This window comes from Schistocerca piceifrons, chromosome 5 (assembly GCF_021461385.2).
Source record: "Schistocerca piceifrons isolate TAMUIC-IGC-003096 chromosome 5, iqSchPice1.1, whole genome shotgun sequence".
Lineage (NCBI taxonomy): Eukaryota > Metazoa > Arthropoda > Insecta > Orthoptera > Acrididae > Schistocerca > Schistocerca piceifrons.
In genome coordinates, this window is record NC_060142.1 from 531,025,070 (window position 1) to 531,039,632 (window position 14,563).

Below are 14,563 nucleotides of genomic sequence, written 5' to 3' on the forward strand. Positions count from 1 at the left end.
TCTCCGACAGCATTCCTGAATGTTCTGACTTTATGGTGCGGCGCAGTTTCTGCAAAGCGTGTACGTAACACTGTGCGTTGATTGTGGTCACATTCTCGAGGACCCCTTCACGCAGAGGGCCCTTGCAGTCGAATTTCCACGATAATAAATCGGGCGAAGGCTATACTTCAGCGATTTGGTTGCGAAACACTTCAACATCCTCCGCACATCTCGGATCGTTCAGGGTGCGATTTTCAAATCGTTGACTCCTTGGAGGGAGCTGTGCGTGGGCGGTGGTGTCTGTCGGCCGAAGAAGTGCAAGAGTGGGTGCCAGTGCGGATCCGTCAGTGGCCGATCGTTTCCTACGAAACAGGAACTGGTCATCTCGTTTCTTACAAGGATGGCGTGTGGTGATTACTTTTGAATGGAACCATTCCATGGTCTCGTTGTAGCGGGTGTTCGATATTTCATTAGACTGCCCCTCGTAAGATCAACTTTAAATTGGCACAATAGACCTATATTGAAACGTAGACGATGTCGTGAGCCAATTAAATTATATTTTTGAACTGGTACACATCTGTAACGATGTGTACCTGTACTTCAATGCAACAGTTACTTACGGCGATGTGCAAATGCCCCTAAAAGCCATCGTAGTATTCAGCGGACTTACACGTACCAGTCGATCTGGTGTGTCGTCTCGTAGTACCGATCTGTATCATATTTAGATCATTTATGGGTCTGCGACGTAAAATACATAACCACAAAAACGAGCGTTTTTTTCAGAGAGATGGGGTTCTTTTGTGTAATTTGAAAAGTTCAAAAGGGCTTAGCACCATCTGCGTATATACGAACGCATTTGAGCTCAGATTCAGGGGGAGTTATTAATGAAAGGATAAGCCTTACTAAACTAGAAATAGCGGTAATTGTACTATAAAATAAATGGAAACAACTAAAGTAAGCCGGCCGGTGTGGCCGAGCGGCTCTAGGCGCTTCAGTCTAGAACCGTGCGACCGCTACGGTTGCAGGTTCGAATCCTGCCTCGGGCATGGATGTGTGTGATGTCCTTAGGTTAGATAGGTTTAAGTAGTTCTAAGTTCTAGGGGACTGATGACCTCAGATGTTAAGTCCCATAGTGCTAAGAGCCATAACTAAAGCAAAGGTAGTATATTCGGAAGATCATCATGTTCGCATCTGTAAAATTCAAATCTGCTGTCAGTTAATACCTAACACTGTATTATTCCACCCCGCGCATGTTTTCTCCTTGGCACGTTGTTTCCATCTTAATCCCATAAAAAATATTTAAGAATGTAGGCTGAAGCGTAGAGGTCAACATCCTCGCAGGCTGGTAACTCAATCGGAGCTATTCAATGAGTGTCTCAGCCTGGGAATATAATGCTTGAAGATACTTGCGGGCTCCCTTCCTCACCGAATACGGAGAATAGTCGTGTTTCTTCTGGGAGTGGCTAATGTTTGTCAGGCGTGATTAAAAAACTCAATCCGAAGGTACTGTGTCCAACATAACCGCAACTTTTCCAATTAGTAGTCCTCAAAATATGGTCTCAGAGAATTATCATTTCGTGGATGAGGAAGTAAGATATGTCTCTAAAAATTGGTGCTTGTTTGTGTTATAGGACCAGTAATATAGAAGTTGATGTGAGGTGAAACAGTGAACTAAACCGCACTTTTCTACTCCGAAACTAAACAGTGGTAAAGATATTTGTTTCTCCACATGTAGCTGCTGTACATACATCTCATTATCCGAATATCTTGAGGGAAGTTCAACAACTTAAGCAGCACATTATTTTATCCCCAAATTTCAGTTAAAAATAATGCGAAATTTGTTGTGGGACGTGTTGGAATATTCCACGTTCAGCCTCTGTTCTTTCATGCAGTTCCTGAAAGTGGCGAGTCTATATGGGAGCCTCAAAGTGGCATCCATGAGAGAGTTGCATTCCAAACAGAGAGCTGTCACTGAGTTTCTTTCGGCGGAAAACCAGAGCGTTGGAGATATTCATAGGCGCTTCAATGTCTACAGAGACCTGGGAGCGATCAAAAGCAAGGGTAGTCGTTGGGAAGGCGTCTCATCACTGTAACAAGATTGCACAGATCGATCTCCCACGAGACGGTTGATCGAACACATATGTGAATCCTGCTATGCTGGAACGTGTGGACACTCTCATTCGAGGTGACTGACAGATTAGAATCAAACGATTCGCAGCAGAACTAGACGTCTCTGTCGGTAGTGCTAACACACTCATCCAGCATTTGGTTCTTCACAGCCTAACCGAAGACCACAAAGAGCAACGAATGGCCATCTGTGCTGAGTTGCTTGCACGTTGCGAGACTGATCCTAACAATTTTTCGTTGATCATCGCCACAGACGATGAAACGTGGGTTTAACACTTCGAATCGGAAACCAACGGCAATGTATGGGGCGGCGCCACACCAGCTCTCTTCCAAATGAAATGTTCAAAACACTCCCTCATCCCATAAAGTCATGGCGACGGTCTTCTAGGTCTGTGAAGATTTTATTCTATTTGATGACCCCCCTCAAGATGCAATTGTCAATGCAAAAGTGTATTATGCTGCCCTCAGGAAACGTGAGAAAGGATTTCGGAGTGTTCGTTGCCACAAAAGTGCAAACTAACCTCTCCATGACAAAGCAAGCCTCACACAAGTCTGCGCAACTGGTATGACCACACGTAACTTCAATGGGTGGTTCCTTCTCGTCCACCCTACAGCTCGGATCTCAAGCCTTCCGACTTACATTTGTTTGGCCCTGTGAAGGACACACTCCGCGGGAAGCAGTACGTGGATGATGGGGAAGTTACTGATGCGGCAATACGTTGGTTCCGACGTCGAGAACTACAGAGGTACCACCAGGAAGGTGGCGTAAGCTGTAGCATTCATCAGAATGTTGAAGAATAGAGTTTTGTAGCCAGAAGTTTGGGAAATAATATGGTGTATTGACATCCAGAATAAAACCAACCTACTTTCAGAAAAATGTGTTGCATTACTTATTGGATTCGTCTCTTGTAAAAAGCATTAAATTCAGGATATAATAGGTTTAGAAAATAAAATGTTTCCCCGTTATGCGTCTCACTTACCCTAAACTTTATACCGGAGAGGGGTACTACTTTCCTCGTTGAAAAAAAGTATCGTGTGCCAGTGTAGAATGCGGAACATCGAAAGCTATTTTCGGCTACCTAGCTGTACATACGAAGTGCTAATCTTTCCTTTTGGATGTTCGAGTTCTTTAGTGTTTCTTTTGATTCTACGCCTCTGTACAACTTTTATACTCTCTCTCTCCCTCGTCCCCCCCCCCCCTCCGCAACCTCTCTGTCTGTCTGTCTCTCTCTCTCTCTCTCTCTCTCTCTCTCTCTCTCTCTGTGTGTGTGTGTGTGTGTGTGTGAGTGTGTGTGTGTGTGTGTGTGGGTGGGTGGATGTATGACACAGGTGAAGAAGGAGCGAGAGAGGGAGAGAACGGTGAAACACAGCGCGGTCTTGTAGACCGTTCCTCTTAACTCAGCAGCAAGTTTGCATCCGACCCTGTTATCTCAAGCTGACGAACAGATCACCATCAGCACCATCCACAGGTCTTCACATCATAACGGGTTGAGGAGATGTTAGCATTTTAATCTGGACTCTGGCCTCAAGCCGGCCGGTGTGGCCGTGCGGTTCTAGGCACTTCAGTCTGGAACCGCGTTACCGCTACGGTCGCCGGTTCGAATCCTGCCTCGGGCATGGAAGTTTGTGATATCATTAGGTAAGTTAGCTTTAAGTAGTTCTAAGTTCTAGGGGACTGATGACCACGGATGTTAAGTCCTATAGTACTCAGAGCCATTTGAACCATTTTCTGGCCTCAAGCCTGCTGAACAGGAACTGAATACCACCTCCTCTCCTCCTCTCCACCAGAAAAAGCACCTGTGTCCAGTACCTCTGCACATGCATGAGTCAAATCCGTCGGATATGGAGTCAGATATTTGATACATTGACAGTCTGTCATCACTCGTAGTACACCGACCAAGGTGACACATTATCCACATTTAGGTTCCCGGTGATTATTCAATGACATTAGGTAAATGACAGGATAGATTCTTTCGAAATACAAAACTGGCCATTAAAATTGCTACTCCACGAAGATGACGTGCTACAGACGCGAAATTTAACCGACAGGAAGAAGATGCTGTGATATGCAAATGATTGGCTTTTCAGAGCATTCACACATGGCTGGCGCCGGTGGCGACACCTACAATGTGCTGACATGATTAAACTTTCCAACCGATTTCTCATACACAAACAGCAGTTGGCCGGCGTTGCCTGGTGAAACGTTGTTGTGATGTCTCGTGTAAGTGGGAGAAATGCGTACCATCACGTTTCCGACTTTGATAAAGGTCGGATTGTAGCCTATCGCGATTGCAGTTTATTGTATCGCGACATTGCTGCTCGCATTGGCCGAGATCCAATGACTGTTAGCAGAATTTGGAATCGATGGGTTCAGGAGGGTAATACGGAACGCCGTGCTGGATCCACCGGCCTCGTATCACTAGCAGTCGATATGACATGCATCTTATCCACATGGCTGTAACGGATCGTGCAGCCACGTCTCGATCCCTGAGTCAGCAGATGGGGACGTTTGCAAGACAACAACCATCTGCACGAACAGCTCGACGACGTTTGCAGCAGCATGGACAATCAGTACGGAGACCATGGCTGCGACTACCCTTGACGCTGTATCACAGACAGGAGTGCCTGTGATGGTGTACTCAACGACGAACCCGGGAGCACGAATGGCAAAACGTCATTTTTTCTTACTAATCCAGGTTCTGTTTACAGCATCATGATGGTCGCATCCGTGTTTGGCGACATCGCGGTGAACGCGCATTGGAAGCGTGTATTCGTCATCGCCATACTGGCGTATCACCCGGCGTGATGGTATGGGTGCCATTGGTTACACATCTCGGTCACCCCTTGTTCGCATTGACGGCACTTTGAACAGTGGATGTCACAATTCAGATGAGTTACGACCCATGGCTCTACCCTTCATTCGATCCCTGCGAAACCCTACATTTCAGCAGGATAATGCACGACCGCATGTTGCAGGTCCTGTACGGGCCTTTCTGGATACAGAAAATGTTCGACTGCTGCCCTGACCAGCACATTCTCCAGATATCTCACCAACTGAAAACGTTTGGTCAAATGGTGGCCGAGAAACTGGCTCGTCACAATACGCCAGTCGCTACTCTTGATGAACTGTGGTATCGTGTTGAAGCTGCATGGGCAGCTGTACCTGCGCACGCCATCCAAGCTCTGTTTGACTCAACGCCCAGGTGTATCAAGGCCGTTATTACGACCAGAAGTGATTGTTCTGGGTACTGATTTCTCAGGATCTATGCACCCAAATTGCGTGAAAATGTAATCACATATCAGTTCTAGTATAATATATTAGTCCAATGAATACCCCTTTATCATCTGCATTTCTTCTTGGTGTATCAATTTTAAGTGCCAGTAGCGTATCTTGTCAGACTCCATTCCTTATACAATCTGGTCTTACAGTCTATTGAATATAGATGTGGAAATGGATTAATAATTAATTGAATAACTGGAAAAATTGTTTGGAAGGAGTAGTTGAGAAAATTTCAAGGTAATTTATGAATCTGTGCACAATCTTGGGTGAATTTGAACTAATACCATTATCAACAGACCTCCAATATCATTACATTCAAGGCCAATAAACATAATTTGCATTACGTACTGCTGCTTCCAGTAGTGTCAGGTACCAAATAATCAGGGACCGATGGCCTTTGAAGTCTGGTCCCTCAACCCCCCACAAACCAATCAACCAACCAAATAATCACCGCAACCGACGAAATTCGCGATCTGTCTACAAGTTCTTAAACACACGAAGCACAATATTTTTAGTGTACGTAAACCAAGTTGAGTAGTTGCCTATTAAGTCATTACCTTCACATTAATTCCATTGTGTTTAGTCTTGTGCGTCACAATGTCGATGCCCGGTCGCTCCTCGACACACGGCGTTTATTATTCTAGTCGTCACCAAACCTCCTGATGCAGGATCACGGTGGTGAGTAAAACGATGAACAGATAGGAGTTGAACTTATAACCGTGCGAATAAATATTCCTTTTCTAATAACATTTTATAATACTTTTCACGAACGTTTGAAATAGACATTTTCAACAATGCTGGTACGACGCGTCCAAGCATACGTCCGTAAGCTACCACTCCCCGAAGCAAAAGAGTGAAGATAAATAAATTACCAAATTGAAGAGCATATTTCTTATTTGTTTCATACTGATATTTAACAATATATGAAAATATTATCGTTACCATAAAACAACTCGTTTATTTACTTTTGGTGGTGTCTTCGGTTTGCAGCTCATGAAGTTTACATATAGCTCATATATAAGAAAAGAAAAGAACGGAAAATAATATGATTCAATGCACTGTGCTGTTACACTTCCACTTGGTGGATGCCTGGGTTGGGTCCGCTGCAGTATTGCCCATCATATAGTGAAATCCACTGAACAGCTACATTTTTTTTATAAATTTGCTTTCAGATCAGCTACGAAGGGTCGTACAGCATTGAAAATGGAGATAAACTTTGCGAAACGGTCAGTAGATAAAGTTCAAGGGAAAGTTTCAGCTGTTTTTTGAATTATTTTCCTCTACAGAATGTTATATTCTGTTCTTACTGACAACATTGTCGGAGACACATTAACCGCTAACATTTCTTCTTTCAACTTTCCCACCATTTCCCCTCCAAGACATCATTAGCCCAAGAGAATCGGTCACTGTCCACTACTATGAAGTAAGCATAAATTCACTCCGGCTGGTAGATCGATGTACAGGCCTTCAGTTCGTAGTAAGATACGTATGAAAGAAATAACTAGAGAAAAATGTTCTGGTGTTAATAAAACAACACGTCGGTTCCCAGATGGAGATTTTTTTGGAGACTGAGAACAATCACTGGTTGGGAAGGTATGGCGTTAGAAACTGTTTCCTTTGATTAAGTATTAATCGCTGTAGGCCATTCACACAGACAACCAAAACTCTTCATAATGATAAGCGGACGGGTATAGAAACTGTTGAAAGTTTATAGCAAGATATTGGTTTGACAGTGTTGTTCTGAACACACTGAAGCCTAATTACGCTTTCGGTCGTGCCTGAATACTCCAATCTGTGACAACATTGCCGGTGAAAATCAAATATCCAAGTCTGAGAAATGATTCGGCGAATAGTTTAATTCTGGTGGGCAGTTTTATAATTATGGAAGTACGTAGTCAGACTGCTGACTATTTACTCGTCTTCGCCGAAATTAATATTATGAAAATGTTATTCATAAATTATTTTTAACAAAATTTAAGTATCTGATTTATTTAATATTAACACGATGACTGATTAGTGTTTACTTAGCAGTCTGGGACCTTTCCTGTTAGAGCTAATTGAAGATACAGGAATGATATGGTCACGAAATGACTTAGTTAGTGTGAAAACGCCATGGAAGTTTATTCCATGCCCCATTTCGGGTATCTAACACAGCGTCGTTTACTTATAGAATTCCTTACAGTCCACACATTCGTCATGAAAAGAGCAAAAATCAAATTCCAGTTCACATGTGAGTCCGGTGTCCTACTCTCTGCACCAGAAAACTCGATATCTTATATATAGCAACTCAGCTTCGACAGTTTCTACCCACATTACCCTACATGACGAATTTGCGTATTCTCGTGGCAGAGTCAACTTCGTATCTCCATTTATGGTTGTTGGGGCAGAATAAAGATAAATATTTTCTCCGTGTTTAATTGCCCAACATGAAACCTTGTATTTAGAAATTTATGATAGACACAACATTTCTAGTAGAAACAAAAGATATAAGCTGCTCCATTCATCCGAAAGCCTCAATTAAAACGTTTTGATGTCATGCAGAAACTTCTACCATTGTACATGATTAAAATTATCAAGCCAAATCGAATTTATTTTTGATCTTCCAGGGGTGCCCGGTTTGCGGTTTAACGTTCATCAGACCAAGATTCTGAAATATAAATGTGGGTCATAACAGTGGATGAGATACTACCAGAAAGATTGAATCTTAAACATGAAACAACCTTAGTGCAAATTATATAATAAACTTCCCCAGGATCAGACGTGGAGCTAATGCTCAGAGCCGCTGTTTAATGCCACAGTTTCTCAGCAACAGCTGCTGAGAAGCCATGGAAGGCTAGGGATTTTAAGAGCTATAAAAGCGACACTCTGCCCATCGTTCATCAAATGATCTGTATGTAAAATGATCAAACACTACAACCTATGTCTGTTTAAACCGAAACTGGTTAGCTCCAGTAGAATGAAAATAAACTGAGATATAATGCATTTTTTTGAATTTTTATATTAAATTTTAATTGCAATTAATCCAATCATACCGCTGGAACCTAAGACTCTTGCACACATGACGGTTAGCCAGCCGTTTAAAAAAGTAATAGCAACACCTAGTACAGAGTCCCCATCATAGCACCTTCATTCGCAAGAGGGAATTGAAATGACTTTTTCGTCCCCAACCAAATGTCTTGTTACTACTCATACATGTAGACATGTATACTCAGCAAAGGCAAGTTAGCTAATGGTCGTTAGTTTGGACTATGTCCCATATATGTAACCCCCCTTTTTCGTGTTTATTGGGTTATTACATTACGTTACTTGGATTACAGTTACACCACGAAGAGTGCTCTCTGGGATGAGGAAGGAAACGAAAGATATATATTTAATTTTCTCATGTGCAGAACAGTGAAATAACACTACACTGCTGTTTTAAAACATAATTCTAATTATAAAGTAACCTAAAAAATTTAATTGAATACTTTCTGTGAAAATGTTCTTCAGTCGTGTAGAAGTTACTAAACAAAAAGTTCTTTAACTGTCGGCCGCGGTGGTCGTGCGGTTCTAGGCGCTGCAGTCCGGAACCGCGTGACCGCTACGGTCGCAGGTTCGAATCCTGCCTCAGGCATGGATGTATGTGATGTCCTTAGGTTAGTTAGGTTTAAGTAGTTCTTAGTTCTAGGGGACTGATGACCTAAGATGTTAAGTCCCATAGTGCTCAGAGCCATTTTTGTTCTTTAACTCTAACTTAAACTCTACTACATTATCTACATAGCATTTTATGTGGTCTGGACTCCTGCTTACGTAAGCTGTCACTCGCTTTAATCACAAATATATGTCTGAGTGGAGCTACTCATGTACCTTTACAATCATATAAAAACAGTGAATAGTGAAAGGAGTGCGAATGGGAACAGTGGCGTTCTTAAGTTTACAAAACAATGACAAATTTTGAAACTTCTTGGCGGAGTAAAACTGAGTGCCGGACCGAGATTCGAACTCGGGACCTTTGCCTTTCGCGGGCAAGTGCTCTACCAACTGAGCTACTCAAGCACGACTGACGCCCCGTCCTCACACTTACTTCTGCCGGTACCTCGCCTCCTGTGAGGACTGGGCGTGAGTCGTGCTTGCGTAGCTCAATTGGTAGAGCACTTACCCGCGAAAGGCATAGGTCCCAGGTTGGAGTCTCTGTCCGACACACAGTTTTAATCAGCCAGGAAGTTTCATATCAGCGCACACTCCGCTGCAGAGCGAAAGTCTCATTCTGAACGACAAATTTTATTAAACATTTCCTTACTACAGTTAGCTGGTAAACCTTATCCACAAATGACAAACACACATCAGAAACGGGATGGTGCTTAATTGGGGTGGGAACTATAGAAGTTCTCCCCTGAATTAAACCATTTTACACGCAATCTGACTTTGTCAATATGAATCGACTGTGAGGTGCAATTCTATTCAAATGGAATCAACTATGGGCAACTACACCACAAAGTATGATTCGTTAGAGAACATTTAACAACACTACGTCGGTGCAGCAGTGCTTTAACCTTTCACCTTGACTCAGGTGGTAGCAGAAAACGGAAAGCTGTGGGAAAGAAGTGGTCGCTGCCGCAGCTGAGTTCTGAGCATCCACGATAATACACAAACAACGCGGTATGGGGTTCGTTCTGATTATCAGAAATTGGGGAAACTTCCCTACCAGGGCCCTGAAAGCCAGGCAGATTTCAGTGTGAGATGCACCTGTTTGCTGGTCTGACCTAAGCAATTTGACTCACAGGCACGACAGTGCGTGCTGGATTGTCAAACGTCAGGCGACCGACTCAGGACGAACAACTTCAACCTCATGGCACACGATATGTCCGAGATGTCGCTACAGTTGGAAACTGCCACAGGCTCTAAGCCCATAACAAGATACAGACCACAAGTCTCACCCAACAGGGAAACACCTGTGGTTCTCCACCAGGGAAGGACCAGAAGACGAAGACCTCGAAAAACCACACCACTTGCCATCAATCCTCCGTATTGGACTGAATTAGCAAAACGAAACAGCCCCCACGTTGCACAAACCAATGGATCTCTCCTCTACACATTGAATCTCCGCTTTTGACTGTTCTGTTGGCCTGGTAGCCAATCCAGACACAGCTTTGGGGTTTCCCAATTTCAGAAATACGTGTCATTATTCCACAATCCTTCCTTGTTTGTCTAATAATAGGAACAAAAATAGAGAGTTATTGATTATCGTACATCCCATTTCTAACACTTCTTGGGCTGAGGGAGCTAGCCTCTACTTTACATATCCTGAGGGAAGCCAGTCAGCAACTCCAAATCTCTCTTGTCAGAAAAAAGAAGATTTCTGACTAGGGAGATGTCGTTCACATGGTAAGCATGGCCATGTTCTGTCAAAAAAACCATCTACCTAGATGTGACCAGAGTCCCTCAATTATGGAGTGATTTAATCTTTCCAATTGCTGAAAAAAGGCCGTTTACCTTCCCAGAAAATGTTCAAATGTGTGTAAAATCTTACGGGACTTAACTGCTAAGGTCATCAGTCCCTAAGCTTACACACTACTTAACCTAAATTATCCTAAGGACAAACACACACACCTATGCCCGAGGGAGGACTCGAACCTCCGCCGGGACCAGCCGTACAGTCCATGACTGCAGCGCCTGAGACCGCTCGGCTAATACCTTCCCAGAGAATGGGTCGGTGAAATATATGTTTCTTACAATAATTAAAAAACCATGCTACTTCCGGGACTCAGGGGGCTACAGTCCTACATCCGCTAGATACGTACGCCAGCTACTCTGTCCGTATCGTCCCAGCTTCTAACATGAGGGCGCACGGAGTTTTATGACCTTCCCACTACTTTCACCAAAGCTCATTTTACAGCAATCTCTCTTAAATGGCTCCATCCACCCACTTTCAACCATCTGACCACCTTTGTGTGATGGTCTGGCGCCTGGCGTAAGTAAAATGTTTGGAAAATCGGTGCCCCTCCGTCCATCCCTAAGCAGACGTCCCTCTGCACTTGAGAACCACTGAACATTGTTTCCCAGAATCACTCACACGGCCAGGCTGCTGTGCTCTTATTTTATGGCCCCAGTTCCACTCGTTCCCTATTCTCGGTCATCTCTGCTATGGCCTTCCAGGTACAAGCTCTCTACAGGTTACACATGCAGCTACAAGAATATTTTGCCCCCAGTTTCCTCATGTAGAAAAAGTCGTTAAGCACACATGGGAGAGCATGTCCTAAATATGAATGTTAATCTCACCGACAATGTTGTTTAAGTGAGGGAGTGGCATGCCACCTCTCATTGAATACGATGTGTATTCCCCCATCTCATTCCAATCTTTAGCAATGTTAAACACTTGCAGCCTTTGTAGATGTCGTTTATAGACCTAGTGCTATATCTGTGAGTTTTACTTTTCTTCTTTTGGTGAATCGAGCTATATTAGTTATGGTTTAGTTCATTAATGAATTACATGTACTGTGAAGTGGTGTCAAAATATCCAGTTTCCTGAAGAGGCATCTGCAGGATTTTCTGTACTGAACACCAAGTGTAATTCTTCTACCGCTCTTCTCTATTCCGAAAATGATATCTCTGTCACTTAAGCTTACACGGAAAATGATTCTATAACTAGTTGGTGAGTGGAAATCTTCAGAGTAAACTAGTTTTTTTCTTTTCTAAATCGTCTATAGCAGCAGTCATGCGTACTTCGAACATAGTTGCACCAAGGTGCTTCATTAACTATTGGCAGTGGGTTTTGCAATCGAGATTGTAATTTGTATGTTGTCTCAAAAACTTAACACCTCTTACTTTTTGTGCCTGTTTATTTTTTAACTTATTTTTGCAGCTTGTTTAGTTCTGTGGAACGTAATGAAGTGTACGCACTGAGTCTTGTCAAAATTCAACGACAATGTCTTTGCCATCTGTTGAAATTTTCGGATATTTCATTAGCAGCATTTTCAGTAAGGGAACTGGTACTATTTTAAATTCCCAAACATGTATCATCTTCAAAAAGTACAAAATTTAAGACATATGAAGCCGCAAGTGGAAGATTACTTAGGTATATTACAAACACTAGTGGACCAAAAGTTGATCCTTGGGGTACATTAGGTCTGAAAGCTTTAATTTCTGGGTGCCTATAGTAACGTGGTTAACACTGAACTGCTATACGTTGTTTTCTGTTCTACAGACAGGATAGAAATCATGAACCTTCTGTGCCTACTATTCTGTAGTAATTTAACTTTTGTATTTGGATATCATGTTACATACAACCAAAAGCCTTCCCTAACTCACAAAATATTCCTGTTATTAATTTTTGATTCCTTGATTCCAGTATATCATCTTTGAAAATAAATATAGCCTGTTCTGTGGACAGTCTTTTTTGATATCCGAACTGTTTGCTGCTGAGCATGTCTTCCTCCTGTACTAAGTGTGAATAAAGTTTATTGTACATTATGTTTTCAAAAAGCTTGGAAAATACTGACAGCAATGAGACGATTCGTCGATTATTTACTAATGATTTGTCTCCGTTTTTGTGAAGTGGCTGAACAGGAATATTGTAACAAAGTATCTAAATCCTGACGAAACTTTCGTTGAGTTTTCCCCAGTTACTACTGTCAGTACTTTCTGAGTGCTAAACTAGACGACTATAGTCCCGTCGATGTACTAACAGCACTGGGCTACAAGTTGAAACGTGGATTCGCTCCGTTCCGGCTTGCGTACACACTCGGAGCACCGGCCGAGTCACGTTCTCTGCGGAGCAAATAATGTGGCAAATAGCATAATAATGGGATTTTGGTAGGGGATAACTTGAATTATAAACGCCATAATTGGCTTCGTTTAATTACGTAGTTGGAGCGGCTACTATTTGAATAACAACAAAACGGAACGTGCCACAGCATAAGGGCGCGCCCGAGTAACGATTACAGCGGCGTTAATTGTACATTTACAGCTCCCTATCGAATCGCACGACATCCATAAACTACTATTGCCATGAATGCTGAGTTTGCACTCGGAAACATTTACACGCAAATGAACAAGCCGTAGGCAGTGCGTTTGAGTACCTTTCGATCGAAAGAAGGGCATCTGTTACTACAGCAATTCGCACGCGACAGACACTGTACGGCGAAACGTCGACCAGTTATTCGAATTATTTTGAGAAAATGGAGCACTTGTACAACGAAGGTTTTGACGACTGGTCTTTACTTTACTTCAGACTTCCAAGGTGAGAGGCCGTGGTCGACATACAAAATTATTCTTTGAAGTTCCGTCTCCCGCAGTCGAAGAAGAATCTCCAGGGAATCTTTTACAACCAGTTAACCCCCGATTCTTTAAAGAGTCGAACTCTCATGTGTAAAGCAGTTCCACATGTCTGATTACTTTACAAACGAGTTAACTTTCTAAGCATTTGGCGATAAGCAAGTAAACTAGAAAAGGTTTAGAAAATAGGCGAAATTATGCTTAAAATTTGTTGGAAGTCGCTAAGTGCTCTCGTTATGAAACATTGCGTGGATACCTTGCGCTCTGTTCTAAGCAAAAGCTAATTTCTCACACATCTCAATGTTTGTGACGTTATATTTCCTGAACTATGTTTCGGATAATGGTATAATTAAGCAGATAAATTCGTTGGCATGTGAGAATTCTGTCTGAAAACTATACTGCAAACAGAGTTGGTTCTAAGGAAGTAATAAATTAAAATGTCGTACCTGATGTTGAAGTTTTACTGCGAGAACAGCGAAAATATAGTAAGCGATTTAAGTTTTTCCTTTCATCATTTTGTAGATGGTGTCAACGAGAAAGAGTTTCATTATGTTGTTGTTGTTGTTGTTGTTGTTGTTGTGGTCTTCAGTCCTGAGACTGGTTTGATGCAGCTCTCCATGCTACTCTATCCTGTGCAAGCTTCTTCATCTCCCAATACCTACTGCAACCTATATCCTTCTGAATCTGCTTAGTGTATTCATCTCTTGGTCTCCCTCTACGATTTTTATCCTCCACGCTGCCCTCCAATACTAAATTGCTGATCCCTTGATGCCTCAGAATATGAACTACCAACCGATCCCTTCTTCTAGTCAAGTTGTGCCTCAAATTACTCTTCTCCCCAATCCTATTCAATACCTCCGCATTAGTTATGTGATCTACCCATCTAATCTTCAGCATTCTTCTGTAGCACCACATTTCGAAAGC